Consider the following 19,983-nt stretch of genomic DNA (forward strand, 5'->3'; position numbering starts at 1 on the left):
ATGCACTGCTGGATAGTATGCTAGTCCTGATTTCTGCCAGACACTGGAGGTCTGTAGGTAAATGCTACCATTTGGGGTTATCTCAAGGCTAAAACAAAGTCAAAAGGCTTTAAACTCCAGTGAGTTCAGAGAATTCTCAAAGAAAGATTACGACATTTGCCAAGGTCAGTGGAGGGAACTCAGCTGTCTGAATTGCAGTAGACACCTTAGCACTTTTGTGTAATGCACACTCTAATTGTGTTAGGAAGGTATAGGCCTGAGAGCAACCCAATATATGCTGTGTTGTGCAAGGCTAGTATGTGCAGTCTGCAAATATCTCTTTGGGGAAGACTTGGGCTAGCAAGTAAAAGACTTGCAAGAGGAATTCAAGGCTGCGGTGGGTGTGGTAAAGACACCCTTTGTGGGTAAGACTCCCATTTACCTGCATGCATATCATCCCTACCAAACGAGTGGCAGAAACCACTACACTGAGGCTGGTTGGAGCACCAGGCCTACACAATTAAAACCAAGCCAGAGGGCTTTTTATTCGCAGGTTTTAGCGCTCGCCATGGAGGCAGCACACTCAACATACTCGGTATTGTTCCCCAGTTGGCCATGATGCCTGAGCCAAGGGGACAGAGCAAAGTCTAGGGTCAGTTGACTATATTGATCATCTGCCCAAGGCCATTTTTGGTGGTGTCAGTCTCAGGGGTTGCTGGATCATGGTGGCGGGGGGTGATAATCACCTTTCGTCTATTATTTTATTGGCAGCCTTGGTGGTTTTTATAGCAAGTTCTTGGTTTCTTGGTCCACCAAAATATTCCAAATGGAATTTAAACTGGAGGTGGATTTCTTAGAAACAGATGCTTTCTTAGAAACTGCCTTGATCACATCTACAGCCACCGTCTGTCTCCTCATCGACAGTAAAGCGACAATGAGGTGGAGGCCGTTTAGGTATGCAAATATTATTCCATCAGTCGCATGAGAGGTGCTGACAATATTCAAGTTGGAGATAGGTTGAGACTGTTCAACAACAGGTGGGGACGGATAACCTCCAATCTTTATATTTTACAAATCATAAACGGTTATTACATTCAGTTTCTACTGATTAATTTCCTCCGCGACAAGAGAAGCCACGATTTCCGTACATATGGTCTAAAGAGGAAACTATGACTATTCAAGTTGAAACGGAGACATTTCACAAAAGGATGAGCAGCCTGCTCAAGAAAAAGAGGGGTATATTTCTAATATCTTCTCACGGTTGAAGAAAAGTGGAGGAAGCCAAATCATTCTAGGATTTGGCTAGTCTGAACATGTGCTTGGTATAACAATTTTCAGATGGATAATTTTCAATCAGCAAAATAGCTTATTACAGAGGATTGCTTTGGGGCCTCAATCGATCTTGAAGAAAGAAACATAGAAACATAGAAAATAGGTGCAGGAGTAGGCCATTCGGCCCTTCGAGCCTGCACCGCCATTCAATATGATCATGGCTGATCATCCAACTCAGTATCCTGTACCTGCCTTCTCTCCATACCCCCTGATCCCTTTAGCCACAAGGGCCACATCTAACTCCCTCTTAAATATAGCCAATGAACTGGCCTCAACTACCTTCTGTGGCAGAGAATTCCAGAGATTCACCACTCTCTGTGTGAAAAATGTTTTCCTCATCTCGGTCCTAAAAGATTTCCCCCTTATCCTTAAACTGTGACCCCTTGTTCTGGACTTCCCCAACATCGGGAACAATCTTCTTGCATCTAGCCTGTCCAACCCCTTAAGAATTTTGTAAGTTTCTATAAGATCCCTCCTCAATCTTCTAAATTCTAGCGAGTACAAATCGAGTCTATCCAGTCTTTATTCATATGAAAGTCCTGATATCCCAGGAATCAGTCTGGCGAACCTTCTCTGTACTCCCTCTATGGCAAGAATGTCTTTCCTCAGATTAGGAGACCAAAACTGTACGCAATACTCCAGGTGTGGTCTCACCAAGACCCGGTACAACTGCAGTAGAACCTCCCTGCTCCTATACTCAAATCCTTTTGCTATGAATGCTAACATACCATTCGCCTTCTTCACTGCCTGTTGCACCTGCATGCCTAATTTTAATCACTGGTGTACCATGACACCCAGGTCTCGTTGCATCTCACCCTTTCCTAAATGGCCACCATTCAGGTTTCACAGAGGTTTGTGGTTTTCTTTCAGTTTGGGTTTAAGAGAAGCGACTATGTTATAACGCAATTTCTCCATCTGGATCTCTCGGTCATATCTTACAAGAGGGTAGCATTTTATGTGAATGAACTCATAAAGCAAAACAGGCATGGTTGGGTACAATTTGGAGTTGACAGCATACCCACCAGATCGGAGGAGCGTTCACGTCGCGGCCCTGTTTCCACCAATCTTCCCACCACCATGCACAAGAAGCACAAGAAGCGCAAGACAGACACCATTGTGCAGATGCCGAGAAGTGTGTTCAGCTCAGGCTGAACAACTTCTAATCTTGTGTGTGGACTCGATAAGAAGAATAGTTTTCACAAGAGATTGTTAGTGCAGACTATTTCAAGATGGATAGAGTGTAAGCAGCTGATAGCAGGAGTGAATACAAATCATTTCAAGTTTCACTCTACCAGGGAGCTGGATCGTCAGCAGCCAATAGAATGAATATTTCCCTTTGATCACTTTCTTGCAACAGCAGGAGGGTCAGATAAGCGCACTTTCAGAAGTTATAACATTTTGTTGAACATGTCTGGACGGTTGCAGATAGAATTCTGAACAGTGTTGCATGAGCTATTGTCTAACCCAAAGGCAATTGGCACTGTGGCCCAATTAAGGGCGATGTACATGTATGTAAAGTTAGCATCATGTTGTTAATAGCCCATGTCTTTTCTACCATTTATGGTTTATCTGTTTAGTGTTTTCACATTTACTGCATGGAACCACAGGGCTTCAAAGGCTTCACGTAGTCTCATCACGAGACTTCGATATAAAATAGAAAGATTAAGCGAGAAATTACTGTTTGAAGTTTGATCTTTATTTTATGAGAAGTTGGAGTGAGAGACTATGTGCCCTCCCAACCCTGAATCTCATAAAGATCATTCGGTAAGTCAAGCATTATTAATCTTTCTATAGTTTAATTTGGTGCAAGTGGTCTGTGGTTTCATACAGTTGCTTTGAAGATTGACGCGCATGCGGACTGGTGGGTTCTTCATGTAGTCTCTCACTCCAACTTCTCATAAAATAAAGATCAAACTTCAAATGGTAAATTCATGTTTAATCTTTCTATTAATCTGCAATCTTGCATGTCTGTGGAATGTGGGAGGAAACCGGAGCACCTGGGGAAAACCCACGCGGTCATGGGGAGAACGTACATACTCTGTACAGACAACACCCGTGGTCAGGATCAAACCCGGGTCTCTGGCACTGAAAGGTAGCAACTCTATCACTGTGCCACCGTGGTGCCCTCAGCCATAGTGATGGGCTATGTGATCTGCTCTTCTGTTGAGCTAGGTCACAAATCCTGTCCTGCTTCCAATTCATTCACTAACATGCTGATGTGAATATTTGTTCTGTTACAGTATGTAGCTAAAAATACAGGGACCTCTTCCCGAGTTCTTGTGCAGTAGGATTCGCTGCTCTGGGATGCTCCAGGCAGCAGCTGACCAACTCCAGTGTACCATTTGTCTGATTACACAACTGAACAGCAGCTGTCTTTTCTCAACCTCAGAACATTATTTATTTAATTAGCAATTTACACAATAAACATGTTCATCTGCAATCTTGGTTGGAATTCTGATTCTGCTTAATTGGGAAATTGTGCAAAGTTCAATCAGTGCTGATGGGATAAATATTTCCAACATCATTAGCACTGTTTAAACATGGGAAAAATTCCTTATTATTAAACTCATCAAATTAATAGTGACAAGCTTTGCAGCATGTAATTAGGAAAATGCCATACGGGAAGTTTTTTTATTTGCCCCAACATTGCAGTGATTCATCTTCTGGGCACTGTTCTAATATTTATCAGCTCATAATTTCTCACAGTGGGGATGGAGTCCATTGAGACCATGTCAGCTCTCAAAGCATTTCCATCTGTCTCATTCCCCCCAAATTATTTTCTTATAACATATTCCCTCTCACATGTTCATCAATTCCTCTCACGTTCCAACTCTTCTGTCACCCAGCTGCATAATGGACAATTTTCAGGGTCAATGAACCTGCCAACCAGCATGTCTCTGGGCTGTGAGAGGAAATGACAAAATGCACATTGGCAACTTCACTGGAGCTGAAAAGACCCCCCATAAAGTGCTGGAGCAACTCAGTGGATCAGCCAACACCCCTGGCGGACAGAGAGCCTTCAGGTTGGGACCCTTCTTGTGCAGCTGTAATATCTGCTATACCCGTTCATCCTTCAAATATCTGCACCTCTGAGATTATTTTTATTTAACGTGCATTTGTGGGACACTAAATTAAAACTACCAATGAAAGGCAGCATGGTGACATAACGGCAGAGTTGCTGCCTTACAGCACCAGAGATCTGGGTTCGATCCTGACTACAGGTGCTGTCTGTACAGAGTTTGGCTTGGTAAAATTGGAAATTGTCCTGAATGTGTGTGTGTGGGCATCGCTGGTGGTGTGGACTTGGTGGGCTGAAGGGCCTGTTAATTTTCATGAAGTTTGAGCAATGTTGATAACAGAGAGGAAATGAATAAACTGGACAATTACACATCCATAGGCTAATGTTGGTAAAAGCGAACGGCTGATGAATTTAGTTCTCACATGCTCTGAATTTGACCCCTTGTGCTACAGGAAATTTCTCGTTAGAGTCATAGAGTACAGAAACAGGCTCTTCAGCCCAACCAGCCCATGCTGATGAAGATGCCTCAACTACAGTAGTCCATCTGCCCATGTATGGCCCATATTCCTCTCCATATACCTGTCCAAACGTCTTTTAAATATTATAGGAAATTTAACTTTATGTACTCTAAGAAGATTATTCCTGATCAAATATTGATACACTGTTAAATCTTTTCTTAGCATTCATCTCCAAGGAGACCAAACTGTATGTGCAGTTATATTTTGCAATAAAAAATGAAGAGCCCGCCAGCCCGCATGCGGATCAATACGTCGATGCATGGTGCGAGAGTCAGAGCAGTTCGAAACTGCTCCGACAAGTAAGGGGAAAGATTTTCTTTCAGGAACAGGCCACTGCTGGAAAATAGGGGCAGCCGGCCCGGAGAACCAGCTTGTACAGTCGCCACCATGGAGGCTCCGTAAGGAGCCGGCAAGATAAAAATAGCGGCTGCCGGCGCTCTGTAAAGGAGCTGATGGCTATAAATAGCGGCTGCCAGCTCGGCTCGGACTGCGACCGCTGTGGAGATAGCGCAAATGCAGTGGGGGCTCAGCAGGAGCTGGCGGTTTTTTTAAATAACGTTGCTGGTTCGACTGGGACAGCGGCTGATGCGGCAGAATGGGGCTCCACTGGAGCAGGCAGCTCTTCAGAGCATCTGATGGGCATTGCCTGTACCGATTGGAGCTCCAAAAGGGATTCAGATAGAGGAGGCAATACCTAGTTCAGGGTTGCAGTCTATTTCCTCCCCTAAGAAACTCCGTTGAGGCTCCAGAAGGGAGCAAGGACTCGGAGTCACTAACAGGCGCGACCTGTTTAGTAAGTTAAATAAATAAATAAATAAACAAACAAACAAGCAAATATATAAAGAAAAATAAATGGATGAATAAATAAATAAAATGGAAAAGGAAATGTGCTCCTAGCTCAGGAGACATTTACAGGCTGTGTCAGTCAGATGCCTGTGGGAGCAACACCTGGTTCAGGGTTGCGTTATAATATTTCCCGCTCAGAAGAGGGCAGTGTTGGAGATTCTTACATATGTGACTCCAACTATGTGGATATCGATAAGGAAATCGAATCCCTGAATTAATGTGGGATATGCTTCATTTTTAATCATATGAAGGAGCTACTGGCTCTTGTCACATATTTGCCATCCCTTTGGGGATAGGAGATTCACTGGAGGAAGATCTGGCTAGAAGTATCTGGGAAATATGCCAGTCCAGATAACTGCCAGACTTTTGGATGTTTCTATTCGTCAATTTCATCAGTTGGGATATCCCAGTGTGATCATATGTAGGCAAAGAATTATGTCAGCAAGTGCAAAAACCGCTCTGGAGTCATTACGGCCTTTTGCAAGTCAGTTGATGGGCTCAACTCTCAGGAGTGCAGAAAATTGCATTATCACTTCTCTGTAATACCCAGTTGGGGCTATTGTCTTCGCAAAATGCTATTAGGCATGAGATAATTCCCAAAATGGCTCATTTTTACAGGGCCAGTAACGTGCAGCCTGCATAGTATCTCTTCAGAGAGAACTTATGTAGCAAGTTGAAGACTTGCAGGGGGAATTTAGGGTGGCTGCAGGGGTGGAGTACCTTTCTAGGTGGTTAAAGCTCCAGTATTCTGGTGGGTTTTCACCCTGTATTCAAGGAGCAGGAAGCGCCGTTGGAGCTCCGGAAAGGAGCAGTCGGGAGTCACTAGCTGGCCACGCAAGTACAGCTTGTTGAACCAGGCTTGCAGTAATGTCAGGCGTGACCTGTCCTGTGAGCCCCGCTGAGGCTCCGAAGGAGCAGCTGGCCAAAGGAGCAGCCTGTCGATCCAGGCTGGGAGAAACTGGCAACGCGATCTGCATAGTCAGCTCCAGTAAAGGCTTCAAAAAAGGCAGAAGGACGCAGGAGTAGCCTGTCAAGGCAGGCTCTGAGTTATGGCAGGCGTGGCCTGTTCAGTGAGCTCCGATAAGGCTCCGAAGGAGTAGAAGGAGTGGCCTGTCAAACCAGGCTGGGAATAACTGGTAGCGTGGCCTGTACACTAAAGCTCCAGCAAGGCTCTAAGAGGCTGTAGGCCGAAGAAGTAGTCTGTCCCATTGGGCTCAGAAATGCTGGCAGGCGTGCCTTGCACAGCAATATCGCTTTGGAGCTCCGGAAAACTCTGAAATGGAGTGGGGCTGACTATGTGTTCAGACAGGGTCTGCAATAGAACTTCGCTGAAGCAACATGCAGGTCGACCCGGGTTCAAAGACGTTGGCAGGTAAGGTCTCTTTATTAACCTCCGTAAAACTCCGAAATGGAGCAGTCTGTCGCCCTGGGTTTGGATTTACTGGCAGCATGGGCTGTCTAGTAGCTTTCACTGTCTCTGGAGAAGATCAGGTTGATGCAGAGACATTGGCAGGGTGCCTTGCATAGTAACCTTTGTAAATTCCAAGTAGGAACAGCTTGGCTACCCTGGTTCAGTGTAGACCATCTTGGAACTGGTTGGCAATATGGATCATATTGACTATATCAGGACTATACATTACCTGCATTAACTCTGCAGGTTGTTCGCCTCGTATCATCACTTTGCTGAAGGAACAGTGAAATAAAGGGTTAGAAGAGGGAAAGAAGAGGGAAGATGACTCTATGGAGCAGAAACATCAACAGGTCTGAATTTATTGACAAATTACCTGACTTTCTGGAGTTTCACAAGAAGGGAAACTAGCTGCCTGCATGCTGTACAGTGCAGAGGTTTGGTCTCACCTAATCTAAAGGATGCTTTCTTTACTCAGGTGTGAGAAAGTTTGAATCTTGAAGTTGAATTGATGTGAAGTCACGGTATCTTTCTGAACATTCAGTCCACCTTAAGCTTAATGTTCATTTAGCACTTGAAGGGGCTAACAATCTACCCTGGTAGGTGTAAATGTGCTAGCTTTCTTCAAATCATCCCGTTGTCTTAACCTCTGGCCATCCAGAGATCAGTGTGCTCTTCTCCCTTGCACAAGTGGCCTCCTGCGTTACACTGGGCCCGTGCAATCCTGGGAAGCAAGGACTCAATTCCCAGTTTCCACTGCTACACTCGCTTCACCCAGTTCTCTCACAGTGCACTGCTGTCTGATTTTCTGCTTGTAAAACTGAGCATCTCTTGGATTTGTGTCCTAAATTCAGGAGAAAATCCATCCAGTTTGAGGCAAAATGTCACATTTTGGCAGTCCATCTTCTGGGCATTGGTGGACTTCAGGGGTTCTTCATATGTTTGCACTGAAACTGATACTTTATATCAGTTTGATATTAAATTCAGCTGGAAAAGTGCATCAGATACTCCGTACATGCGTTGAGCCCCTGTACGAGGTAATTCAAGAGATAATTTAACACTGTACGAGGTAATTCAAGAGCTCTCCCGAGTTTTTCCCTGATTCGAACTCGGAGAATGTCCGTAGCGGGTCCGTAGGAGTTCGTGGATGTCTTGTAGCAGCTCGTACGAGTAAAAAGTAACTACTTTTGTCATCATAAGTATTTTTTACTTGTGGACATTTTTTGCAGGGATGAAAAAATGTCCCGAGTTTACCAGATGTCCCGAGTACCTTCCGTTAGCATTATGAGCCACTACGAGACATCTACGAACCTGCTACGGACATTCTCTGAGTTTGGATCAGTAGAAAACTCAGGAGAATTCTTGAATTACCTCGTACAGTGGGACAGGGGCTTGACTAGTCAAGTTATCTTTCAACCGGGGACTGCACAGACCAACCTATGCAGACACCACCAGAAAACGCAGATTGTAAACCCTTTATGAGTTTAGTACTTAGGACAAAATCCATGGGCACATTTCTTTGAATAGTGGGAAAAAAATGAATAACTGGTGGATGTTGGATGGGGGGGGGGGGGGACGGACACACACACACACACATAGTGGCAGGGTTTTAAGCTGACTTTTGAAAGGAAAATGAATGTAAGAGGGAATAATTATCTAGGGTGGGAGTTTCATGATGGAAGGAGCAGTGAGAGAGACAATGACCACCTTTGATGAGCCAGAGCTGCAGGGTACAAGGAGGAATGGCTGGTTGAACTCTCTCTGGTGGCATGGGCATGTGGCAACAGTGCATTTGGCATGCTAGAAGGTATTTGATCCTCAGCTGATGTAACATAGAAGAATTGGGAGGAATTTCCATACATTTTGTGGATTCCTTTTTCTCAAGAGAATAGTTTGTGTAATAGCAGTAGCTCTTTTATCGGCAATTGCTAGTTTCACAATAAAGGCTTTGGTCTCTATGGAAAATCCCATTGTCAAGTGAGACGGAATGTAATGATTGAGTTAATTTCATTAATCGCATACCAAATAACTCGGGCTGTTTCGGACCTAATGTGTTTAGATCAGGGGAATAATTATCTATGGTGGGAGTTTCATGAGGGAAGGAGCAGTGAAAAAAACAATCACCCCCCCCAATCTACCTCGTTACGACCCTTGTACTTTATCTTTTATTTGCACTTTCTCTTTAGCTGTGTCCTTCATCTGCTAACCTTTTTCACCAATTGTCAGTGGGCAAGAAGACTAGCAGATTGATTGAGCTTATAATTGATTGAATTTAATGCATACAGCATGTTTATTTGTGTAAGTAACAAACTTGATTGTCTGAGGTTGTTTCCTTTTAAAAAGGAAACATTGAGGTCTTTCCATAGAAGGCTTAAGGGCCTGTCCCACTGTACGAGGTAATTCAAGAGTTCTCCTGAGTTTCCCCTGATTCGAAGTCGGTGAATTATGGTAGCCGCTCGTAGGTACTCGGGGCACCCGTGGACATTTTGCAACATGTTGAAAAAACTTCACGAGCTTACTGCGTTTCCTGAGTTCCTGCCGTTAGCATTATGAGTCACTAAGAGATGTCCCGAGCTCCTACGTTCCCGCTACGTACATTCTACGTACTTACCACGAGTATGATTTTGTTTTTTAACTCGCGAGAGCTCTTGTATAGTGGGCAGGCCCTTTACGAAGTTTGGTATGTCCTCCATAACTGTCACCAACTTCTACAGATGCCCCGTAGAAAGCATTTAATCAGGATGCATCACAGCTTGGGCTGGGAACTGCTCCATGCAAAACCATAAGAATTTGTAGCAAATTGTGGAAGAAGTCTAGACCATCACGCAAACCAACCTCCTTTCTATTGACTCCATTTACCTTATACTGGCCCAGCAAGGCCAGCAGCATAATCAAGGACGAATCGCACCCTGGCCACTCCCTCTTCTCCCCTCTCCTATCAGGAAAATGGTATAGAAGTGTGAAAAAAGCACACCACCAGATTCAGTGGCGGTTTCTTCCCAGCTGTTATCAGGCAACTGAATGATCCTATCACAACCAGAGAGCAGTGCTAAACTACTATTTACCTCTTTGGAGACTATCGGACTATCCTTGACCGGACTTAGCCGGCTTTACCTTGCACTAAACATTGCTCCCTTATCATGTCTCTATTCACTGTAAATGGGTCGATTGTAATCATGTATTGTCTTTCTGCTGACAGGATTAGCACACGACAAAAGCTTTTCACTGTACCTCGGTACACGTGACAATAAACTAAACTAACTGACTTCTTTGTGTGGCACTCAGATCTGTTGTTGTATATTGTTGTACCCAGATACAGGGCTTCAGTTGTGTTACTGTCTTCAATAAAGGACGTTGTGTTTTAGCTCCAGCTTTATTTGATTGCCTTTCTTTTGGAGCAACTTAAAAGAAACCCACAGACACTACACATTTGTAGTGTCTGAGGATTTAAAACAAATATGAACCAAGATCAAAAATGCATCAGAGGTGCCTGAATTGCCTTGTCTCTGAAGGCAGTTAAATTGGAACTGGGGTGCAACAAATTGACTTTGATGACATTGTACAAATTCAAAGGAAAGCAATCATTTAAACCACAAGACATAGTCTCATGAGATTTTCTGTGTTTGTATTTTTTCATATTTTGGTTCTATAATGCTATGGCAGCTTTGAAATCCAAATATAATGGATGGGTGACAGAGCTACAATATGAAAAGTTTAGCATATATTTGGAATTTCAGGAACTATTCAAATAAAGAAATCCATTGGGAAGGCAACTGCTTTACTTTAAGAATCATCAATTATGCTCTTAGACATGTGCCTGGGGTCTTTGGTATTGTCTGTATTTTTCTTGTAGGAGTTTGCTATGGTGTAGGTGTGATTGTAAAATGTGCATTTAAATGTAGTTATGGATCTGACTCATTTCCCTAAGGCAGCTGTTTGAGGAAAAGCCGAGTGGTTAATTTCAACATTGCAAATTGTGCAGTTTTATTAATGTGCAGTGTAATAATGGTTTTGATACATTTGTGTTTTTAATAGACTGTGAGTATGTACAAACTGGCTTCCAATGAGTCCCAGCGCCAATCAAGAGATTGCAGTGAGAAGAGAATGCATGAAAGTAGAAAGGAGTGAACTGTGTGTCTTATTGTCACATGTATTTAACACACATGGTTCATACATCTTGTGAATGGCTGTAAAGGAACAGGCACAGGCAACAATCAAAATGGATGATCAAAAGACTGATACACCATAGAAAGCTTCCTATCAGAATGCAGCTCAGCTTGGCATGGCAACTGGCCTTCTCAGTACCCCAATGAATTGCAGGGAGTTGTGAAAGCAGCCCAGTACATCAATTGAAGTAGCCTCCTCAGTTGGCAGGTCAGGTGGAAGGTATGGCGAAGAAGGCCTTTGGCATACTTGCTGTTTGGAAAGGGTATTGATTTTAAAAAAATGGAACTGTACAACTTATTGGTGGGTCCACACTTGGAATGCTTTGTGCAATTCTGGTCATTATAGGAAGAAGCAGCCAGAATAACTATGGATGCAGGTACAATTACGACTTTTAAAAGGCATTTGCATCGATATTTGGATGAGAGGATTATGGGCCAAATGCAGAGAGCCCAATATGCCAGCTCGGTCGGCATGGACAAGATGGGCCATAAGCCTTGATTCTGTGCAATATACCTCCATAAATCTATGATGTAGTGATCAGTCTCTATGTCTTATGTCTATGACTCTATCTGGAGTTTTTTGACTTTCAACATCAACACATAGTCAGGGATAGGGTGTTTAAGAAAGAGCCAGTATATAGGCTCACCAGGAATTAGCACTGATTGTATTACACTCAATAGACTGAATAACCAAATAATTTGAGGAAAACTCGTCTCTCCACAACTCCTCAACAATTAGTTGATTCAAAAGCAGACTGCACAAATGATGAAAATGCTCTAATTTTCATCAATCTCGCCCTTTGCATACTCTGATTCTAGTGTACTTAATGATGTGGCAGTAGAAGTGGTGGATGGTGGAGCAGTGAAATTAATCATTGTTTGCCACATGGGAGACACAATAGCAAAAAGGAAATGAAAACCCTGTAATTCTGGTATCACCCAGCAGTATTTGTGGAGAGAGAACAACACAGAGGTAGTGGGTCGATGATCTTTCAAGAAAGGTCTGATGATAGGTAATCAAGCTGAACCGATAACTCAACTTCTCTCTCCACGGATGCTAACCGACCAGTTGAGTGTTTCCAGTACACTCTTTTTATTTCAGCATTTATTTTCTCTTGTTCTTTTGATGGGAAATTGAAAGCTGAACCAATGCAGCCTTAAAAACAGATGTAGATGAAAATTAAATTATTCAGTATTATCCTCCTTAAAATAGTCATGCATTATTGAATCAAAGTTTAGATGAATTATTAAACCCTGAAATTCAGGTAACAATGATCGAGGGGAATGAACACTCAGCATGAGATTTAATGAATTGAAGTAATGAAGAGTCCACGGTTTTCTTATTTAAATGTTATTATAAGATGACAGTAAGATAATTTTCTATGAATAAAAATGTAGAGCAAGTATGACCACTTGTCATTTGCAATTTTTTTGAACTCTTACTGTCTTACCATAAAACTATTTCCTTAATTTAACAGTTTATAAGATACAGGCATTTTAGATAAAAAATACATGTCTTAAGCAGGAACTCTGTTCCCTTTGAGCAGTTTTTATAAATTACTTCTCAATGACAGATCAATAAATAGAAGACCTTTGGGGTGGAGTATAAGAGGAAATAGATACATTTTTGAAAGATCAGATAATTGAGAGCAATGGGGAACAGGCTGGCACACAGCCTGAAGCAGTCAGCCATGAATGGCAGGCCAGGCTTGAGGGGCCGACTGGTCTACCCCTCTTCTTAATGTTTTCCCAGTAAAGGCTGTATATGATTAATTAAGCAGAAAATTATGGGATGTTTGAATACGATATTTCAGGACGGCACAATTTCACAGCGGTAGATTTGCTGCAGGCCTGTCCCACTTAGGCGATTTTTCAGGCGACTGTCAAGTTGCCGGCAGTCGCCTGAAAAACCGGCAACTAGAGCAGTGACTGTCAGTGGCACACACACACACACACACACACACACACACACACACACACACACACACACACACACACACACACACACACACACACACACACACACACACACACACACACACACACACACACACACACACACACAGGTAGGGGACAGGATAAGTGGGGGGGAGCGCTGTCTGAAATGCATACGGTGCAAAGCCAAGGTGATACAGACACACACTGCGATGAACAGGAAGGATGGCGCTTTAATTAGCACGGCTATTGCACAGTGTACGATAAGTCCTTTAAAAGAGAGGGGAAGGCTGGGGAGAGGGGAGGAGGAAGGGAGAAGGAGTGTAGACAACTTTTAAGAAGCCAGAGATACACGTCTGTGAAGTTTGGCGGACATTTAACATTACCGGTTGGTTATCCTTGGTTCTGAAAACTACTGCTTATGTTTTTTTTTCCCCAATGAGCCATTGAAATTCATCGGTCAGCACCGGCTACAACCTACGTGAACCTTCGATCTCCTGGTAACCCACTAGGACCTCTGTTGCGACTGCATAGTCTCCTGCAGTCGCCTAAAAAGTTACCTAAGTGGGACAGGCCCATTACAGCACCAGAGACCCAGGTCTGATCCTGACTATGGGTGTTGGCTGTACAGAGTTTGTGCCTTCTCCCCATGACCATGTGGATTTTCTCCGAGTGCCCCGGTTTCCTCCCACACTCTAATGACGTTCAGGTTTGTAGGTAAATTATTTTCGGTAAGTTGTAAAATTGTCCCTAGTGTGTAGGACAGTGCTAGTGTACGAGGTGATTGCTGGTCAGCGTGGACTCGGTGGGCCTGTTTCCACGCTGTATCTCTAAACACTGAACAAAAATAGAATCTGTATTGGTCTTGTATTCCAGAAGCACTAGAAGCACGTGTTTATACGTCAACACAGTTACTTGGATTTTTTTAACTGAGATAGTGAAGAGCGGTAAACCTGACAGATGCTGCCATGCGTGTGCCAAAACATGGTGATTTGCAAGTCACTGTTTTATTGTCCTGCCCTTTGTTCTCATCTGAACAAAAGGCCACATGCTTCTGCCACTGAAGAGTGGTGGACGAACATTCTAGTTAAAAGGAAATCCATCTAGACCTGATTGATGCTTTTGGAATCAAGAAAAATCAATGGTAACTTTGCTACACCACCAGGGGCACTGTATGATTGGCAGCCCCACCAGCAGTCTGTCCGTTTTTTTTCTTCTTTTTTTGTTAATTTTAGTGCGTTTTGAAAGTTTGTTTTAATGCTCTCTTTTATGTTTGTTTGTTTGTTTTATGTCTGGGAGGGGGGTCAGGGAAAACCTTTTTTTTCAATCTGTTATCCTGCCGGAGATGCGATTACTTTCCGGGTCGTATCTCCGGTCACTCTGCGGCCTCTGGATGCATGCTCGGACTGATTTTGAGCCCCATGATGTGTGGACATCATCGGAGCCGATCCCTTGCCTGGAATCGATGCTCCATCTGCGGCCTGCGGACTTTCGAGAGTTCGCAGTCTCGGGAGAGACCGTGGATGTCGGGAGCTCAAATGACGCAGAGGTTCGGCCAGCCCTGAGCCAGTGTCCGATTGCTTGGAGCGGGTGAGCTGAGATTCCTCCCCGATGCAGGAGTGATCGTCCCGACGTAGAGGGCCCGATAGCCGCCGGCTATGGAAGTAAGATCATCCCATGAACGGAAAGCTCGAGGCCCCCGACAAAGAATGGAAGAGATCAAACTTTTGTTTTCGCCTTCCATCACAGTGAGGAATGTGGAGGAGTCACTGTGGTGGATGCTTATGTTAAAATGTATTTTGTGTGTTGCTTTTCATTTGTATGACTGACTTGGCAAATAAAATTCCTTGTATGTTGCAAAACATACTTGGCTAATAAATTATTATTGTAAAAAATTGGTCAACAATGATGCGGGGGAAGGAGCACAGGTGAGCGCATTCAACTTTGCAACTGAACAGATGGGGAGGCTATCCTGGGCCGTAGGGCTGGAGTGATGGGTAAGATTTGGGACAAAAACATCAGACGTGTTTGAAACTGATCACCACATGTCAGCGCACAAGGAAACGATGTGTTTGTGGAAGTAAAGATACAAAGTGTTGGAGAAACTGCGCAGCTCCAGCTACTCCAGTACTGTACCCGCTGAGTTATTCCAGTACTTTGTGTCTTTTTTTGTAAAGTAGCACCTGCAGTTCCTTGCTTCCCCATGTGTTAGTGGAGATCAACAAATTTGTGGAAGTTGGGCCGAAGGGTCTGTTTCCACACAGTATCACTCTATGACTATGAGTATTGTTCAATAAATTGTGTGATCTCTCTCAAAAGTAAGAAAAAGGTGATACCGCAAATGGAAATATAATAATAATGAGAACTCATGGAAAGCTTGTTTCTAAAACAAAACTGGACTATGAGGGACCCGTTGGGTTCCTGTCGCATGGGAGGCCTGGTCCCCCAACACAACCTGTTCTCCCAACGCAATATTCCACCACTCACCCATAGCCCCCAACTGCGCAGGCGCGGCTCATTTACCCTCATCCCCAGCACTCTCTCCTCTTCCTCTTCACCCTCTCTCTTTTTCCCCTCTCCTCCTCCCTTCCCCCAATCTCTCCCTCACCTCTCACTCCCTCTCCTTTCCCCTACCCTCTGTCACTCCTACCCTCCCGCCATAGCTCCTCTTCCCCCCATCCCTCTATCCCCCACCTCCCCACTCCTCACCTCCCCTATGCCCCTCACTATCCCTCATCACCTCCCCACTGCCCTCCTCTCCCCCTCCTTCCCCAATCTCCCTCCTCACCTCCCTCTTATGTTGCCTCTCCTCCTACCCTCTCCCAATTCCTCCCTCACCTCTCCATTCCCCTACCCTCAGTCATTCCCTCGATCCCTCCATAACCTCTCCCCTCCCTACCCCCCTCCTCTCCCTCAATCCCCCCACGCTCCCTTCTCACCTTCCCAGGATCTTGAGGTTACCGCTCCTCTCCCTTCTTGCGTGCCTGAAGGAGCATCAGCTGTTGATGCCCTCAGAGCCAGGCATGGCCCCAGAGCACCAGCAGCTCTGGCCTCTGGCAGAGGCGGGCGGATACCAGCAGAGGCGGGTGGGTGCCGTTGACTGACAGGCGATGCGGCCAATCAGTGCGGCGATGTGCCGTTTTTAAGATCTTTAAACCTTAATAACTTTTAAAATATACCACCAATTGGAACAAAACGGTGCATTTGCAGCACAGTACAATGGTGAGTAAGGTGGCGAAAAATCGTAGTGCTATCGTGTACCGTTTTGTGCAAATGTAAAAACAATGCAAACCGGAAGATAACAAGATGTGAGATTTAGTTATGTATAGATAGATAGATAAAGCAGATGAAAAGGTAAGGGTGTGGGAATTAATAACAAACTGTTATTTCACTTGTTTTCATAGTCTGAGAGTGAATTTTCAGTGTTGGCTCAAGTGGATTTGTTCCTGGTCCAAATATAATTGATTGTAAATTGAAAAATGCTTGATAAGAAATGTTGAGGGATCAATATGTGGTGCTAAAGATAGAGATCAGTTAGAGGCTATTCGCGGACTGGATGTTTGTTTGGTTGCCATTATCTTTATAGACATCGGCCTGTTTTTGGAATTGTGCAATGAATTGTGTGCAATGATCGTGAGCAGATCTTTCTGACTATTAGGTCAGTTATTGTGGACTTTGCCCTTCAATAGTGTTTTCAGAGCGAGGTATAGCAAAAAATAGACCCGCCTAATGGTTAAGGTTAAACGTTTAAAATCATTTGGTGATGTTTTTGATTCGCAGTTCGATCCTTCATTATGTTTGTCCTTGGGTAGTCAATACCTGCTGTCATGGAATTGAATTGACTGTGACAAAGCACATGAGTGTTAAGATTCTTGTAAGCATTGAGAGACAGAGCAATCTCGGTATACACTTCCAAAGATCCTTGAAGGCAGCAGCACATGTTTATTAATAGTGAAGAATGTGTGCGGGGTAATTGTTTATGTGTTCGATGACTCCATATGTGTGGAGTTAAAGATAGAGATTTCATTGAGGCTATTTCATGTGCAGCTATTGGATCACTAACAAAAATATTATAAACACAAAAATATTAGTCTTTTTTGCAAATTAGCCTTGAATTGATCAATATGTTTTTCATGAAGTTGGTAGATACAGTTCAACGAGGTAAAAATATTTTGCTCACTTCCATTTTGTACATAATTTTCACTCTTCAATGAGCTCCTGTTTACAAATCATGTGTGTTGGCTTTCAGAGAGCTGTGTGATTTATTCTAATCAGAATAATCGTCAGTAGAATAATCCCAATGTTCAGTGCACCAAAGACAACCAGCAGAGCGACTTCTCTTTCCACAAAGCATAATTGAGAAAAATTGGAATTACCCTCTGATGTCCTAAAATCCACATGGAGCTTTAAAAGACATCAGCACTCTGTCAAATTGCATTCTTGGCTGAATTCACAGTGCAATGCATTGGTGCTGTGAAGGCTATTTTTTATAAGATAGTCTTTCAATTGGAAGTAATGTTGAGTAATGTGATCTCAGGGAGGCTTTTACTGTCCTATCATGAGACAAAGAATTCTGATGAACATTATTTGTGATTTGGATTTTCCTTACTTGTGTTTGATGCTTGCACTTCCCTGTTCCTTCAATTTTCTTATCGCCCCAGAAGTACATCGGGTGGCGCCATCGAGTGTGGCAGCCTCGCCAGCAGGTGTCTGCCCTTACACCCTTTTTTTGGTTATTTTTAGTATGTCACAAAGTAGGTTTTAAAGGTTTCTTAGTCTTTTTTATGTGGGGGGCGGGGGAAAGGTGGAAACCGTTTCCCAGTCACTTACCAGGTCAAGATGCATCTTTTTTCTGAGTCGTATCTTCGCCCCCATTCGCGGCCTACCAACTGGATCGGCATAGCTGTTCCTGCTGGAGACTGGCCAAAGCTTCAGCAGCGACGCTGCACGGAATTCCATCGCGGAGTGGGTGATGCCTTACCGGGATCGCCGTGTTGGAGCTTCGGAATGTTGGACCTGCTGATTAATACCATGGAGCTGTGGTCTGCGGAGCTTCTAGCCGCTGACTCTAACATCGCGGAGTCTCCGGCTCTATTGCCGAGGGTCGCCAGTGTTGAATCTCCGCCTACTTCGACCTGTGGACTTTGGAAGCCACGGTCTCCGGTAAGAAGCGGCCAATTCGGAAACTCCAAGCCGCTGAGCGTGTTCTTCCATTCCGACGCCAGACCTCCGATCATCCCGGTGAGAGGGCCTGAACAATAAGTGACTGCGGAGTGCTCAAAGGCCCCTCCAGAAATGAAACATTCTGATTGTGCCTGATGTGGATAGAATATATTGCTCAATTTGAGATTCAGCTGCATTTTCTACATTCATTTTATTAAAAGAACAGATTATGGCAAGAAGTTAGATAAATTAATTTTAGGGCAAAGCCTAATAATCAGAATAATCACATAGTAAATTTAGTTCTACCAACCGTTGCTAAATATTTAGGTACAAATAGGTCTTTATATGTGCAGAAAGTACATGAGCAGTTATCAAAAAAATATTTTCCACTGTTTTCTTCCGATTCAAAATACCTTACAATTAAAATATATCTTTTATGGGATAAATGGGAGTCAAGTGCTTGAATGGAAGGGTTTTTGAAATTTGATTGAGCCAGTGTCCATAGAACATAGAACATTATAGCACAGGAACAGGCCCTTCAGCCCACAATGTCCACGTGGAACATAATGCTAAGTTAAACTAATCTTCTCTGCCAGCAAGTGATCCATATTCCCTCTATCCCAAATGACTATTATAGCTGTTTACTTCTATACCCTTAGTCATTATAATATAATATTTTATTCCAAGTACAATACTCGATTGCTGTATCTAATTATTTTCTCTTGGATTAGGTTCTAACCTTTATTATTGCTACGCTCACGATCACATAATATAAAGTGATTTCAGTGATAAACAATTTGCCATTCAAGCTGAAAGTCCCTTCAGTTTATATTGAATATCTCCTGAAGAGTCCATCCAACTGTTTATTTGCAGGTCAAATCATTTATATTTATTAAATGCTGACTATTAGTTTCAGGACAATTCTGTAACCTAAAAATACAGGCAATGTTGGCAATCCAGTTAAAGACTATTAATAACCCAATATAGAATGACTTTCTGCAACATCAATCCAGTTGGCCGTAGTCATAAATCCAATGCCATGAGAATTTGTATTAAAACAAACTCAGAATTTTAAGCAGTAGTATAATATGGTTGCAATAGCATTTTGGTACTATTTTCTTCTTGTCAAAAACTTGATGAATGTCCCTTCTCTATGTTAACTACAATAAGCTAATTGAGCAGTGGAAATATTGTTTTAAACTACAGTGAATGATAGTCCTCTCTTCTCCATTCTATTTATAGATCCAACTGAGTTGATAAAGAGTCAAAGATGCTTGGTATAACATGGCTCTGTTTTACCCTCATTATATCAAAGTACATTCAAGGTAATGTATAATCATTAGTTATACATATATTATCTGGAGGAACTACTTATATTTCCACCTTTGCTTGCCTCACAACTTTTAAAATAGCACTTTTATGGAAGTTATTCACTAACCTTTTAAAAAGTAACATGGAATCCTCTCTGACCACTGATTCCAAGAGAGCTGTCTAGATTCTAACTGCTTCAAATATTATTTTGTTTAAACTTCTGTCTTCATTCTTTAAGCGAAAGGCTGATCAAGGTTAGCAGGAAGGTGACGTTATGATGATTGGAAGATGAGAGGAGAATCGATA

The 19,983-nt window shown here is 43.2% G+C and overlaps 1 long non-coding RNA gene across 1 annotated transcript in view; it reads left to right on the forward strand.

The window, feature by feature from the left end:
* The window catches only part of LOC129700150 (uncharacterized), a 63,904-nt gene that overhangs the window by 15,760 nt on the left and 28,161 nt on the right, over positions 1–19,983 (forward strand). Inside the window, exon 2 of the long non-coding RNA XR_008723985.1 lies at positions 19,609–19,691. This is a non-coding gene — a long non-coding RNA (uncharacterized LOC129700150). The remainder of the gene's footprint in view (positions 1–19,608; positions 19,692–19,983) is intronic.

This window comes from Leucoraja erinacea, chromosome 9 (assembly GCF_028641065.1).
Source record: "Leucoraja erinacea ecotype New England chromosome 9, Leri_hhj_1, whole genome shotgun sequence".
NCBI lineage: Eukaryota > Metazoa > Chordata > Chondrichthyes > Rajiformes > Rajidae > Leucoraja > Leucoraja erinaceus.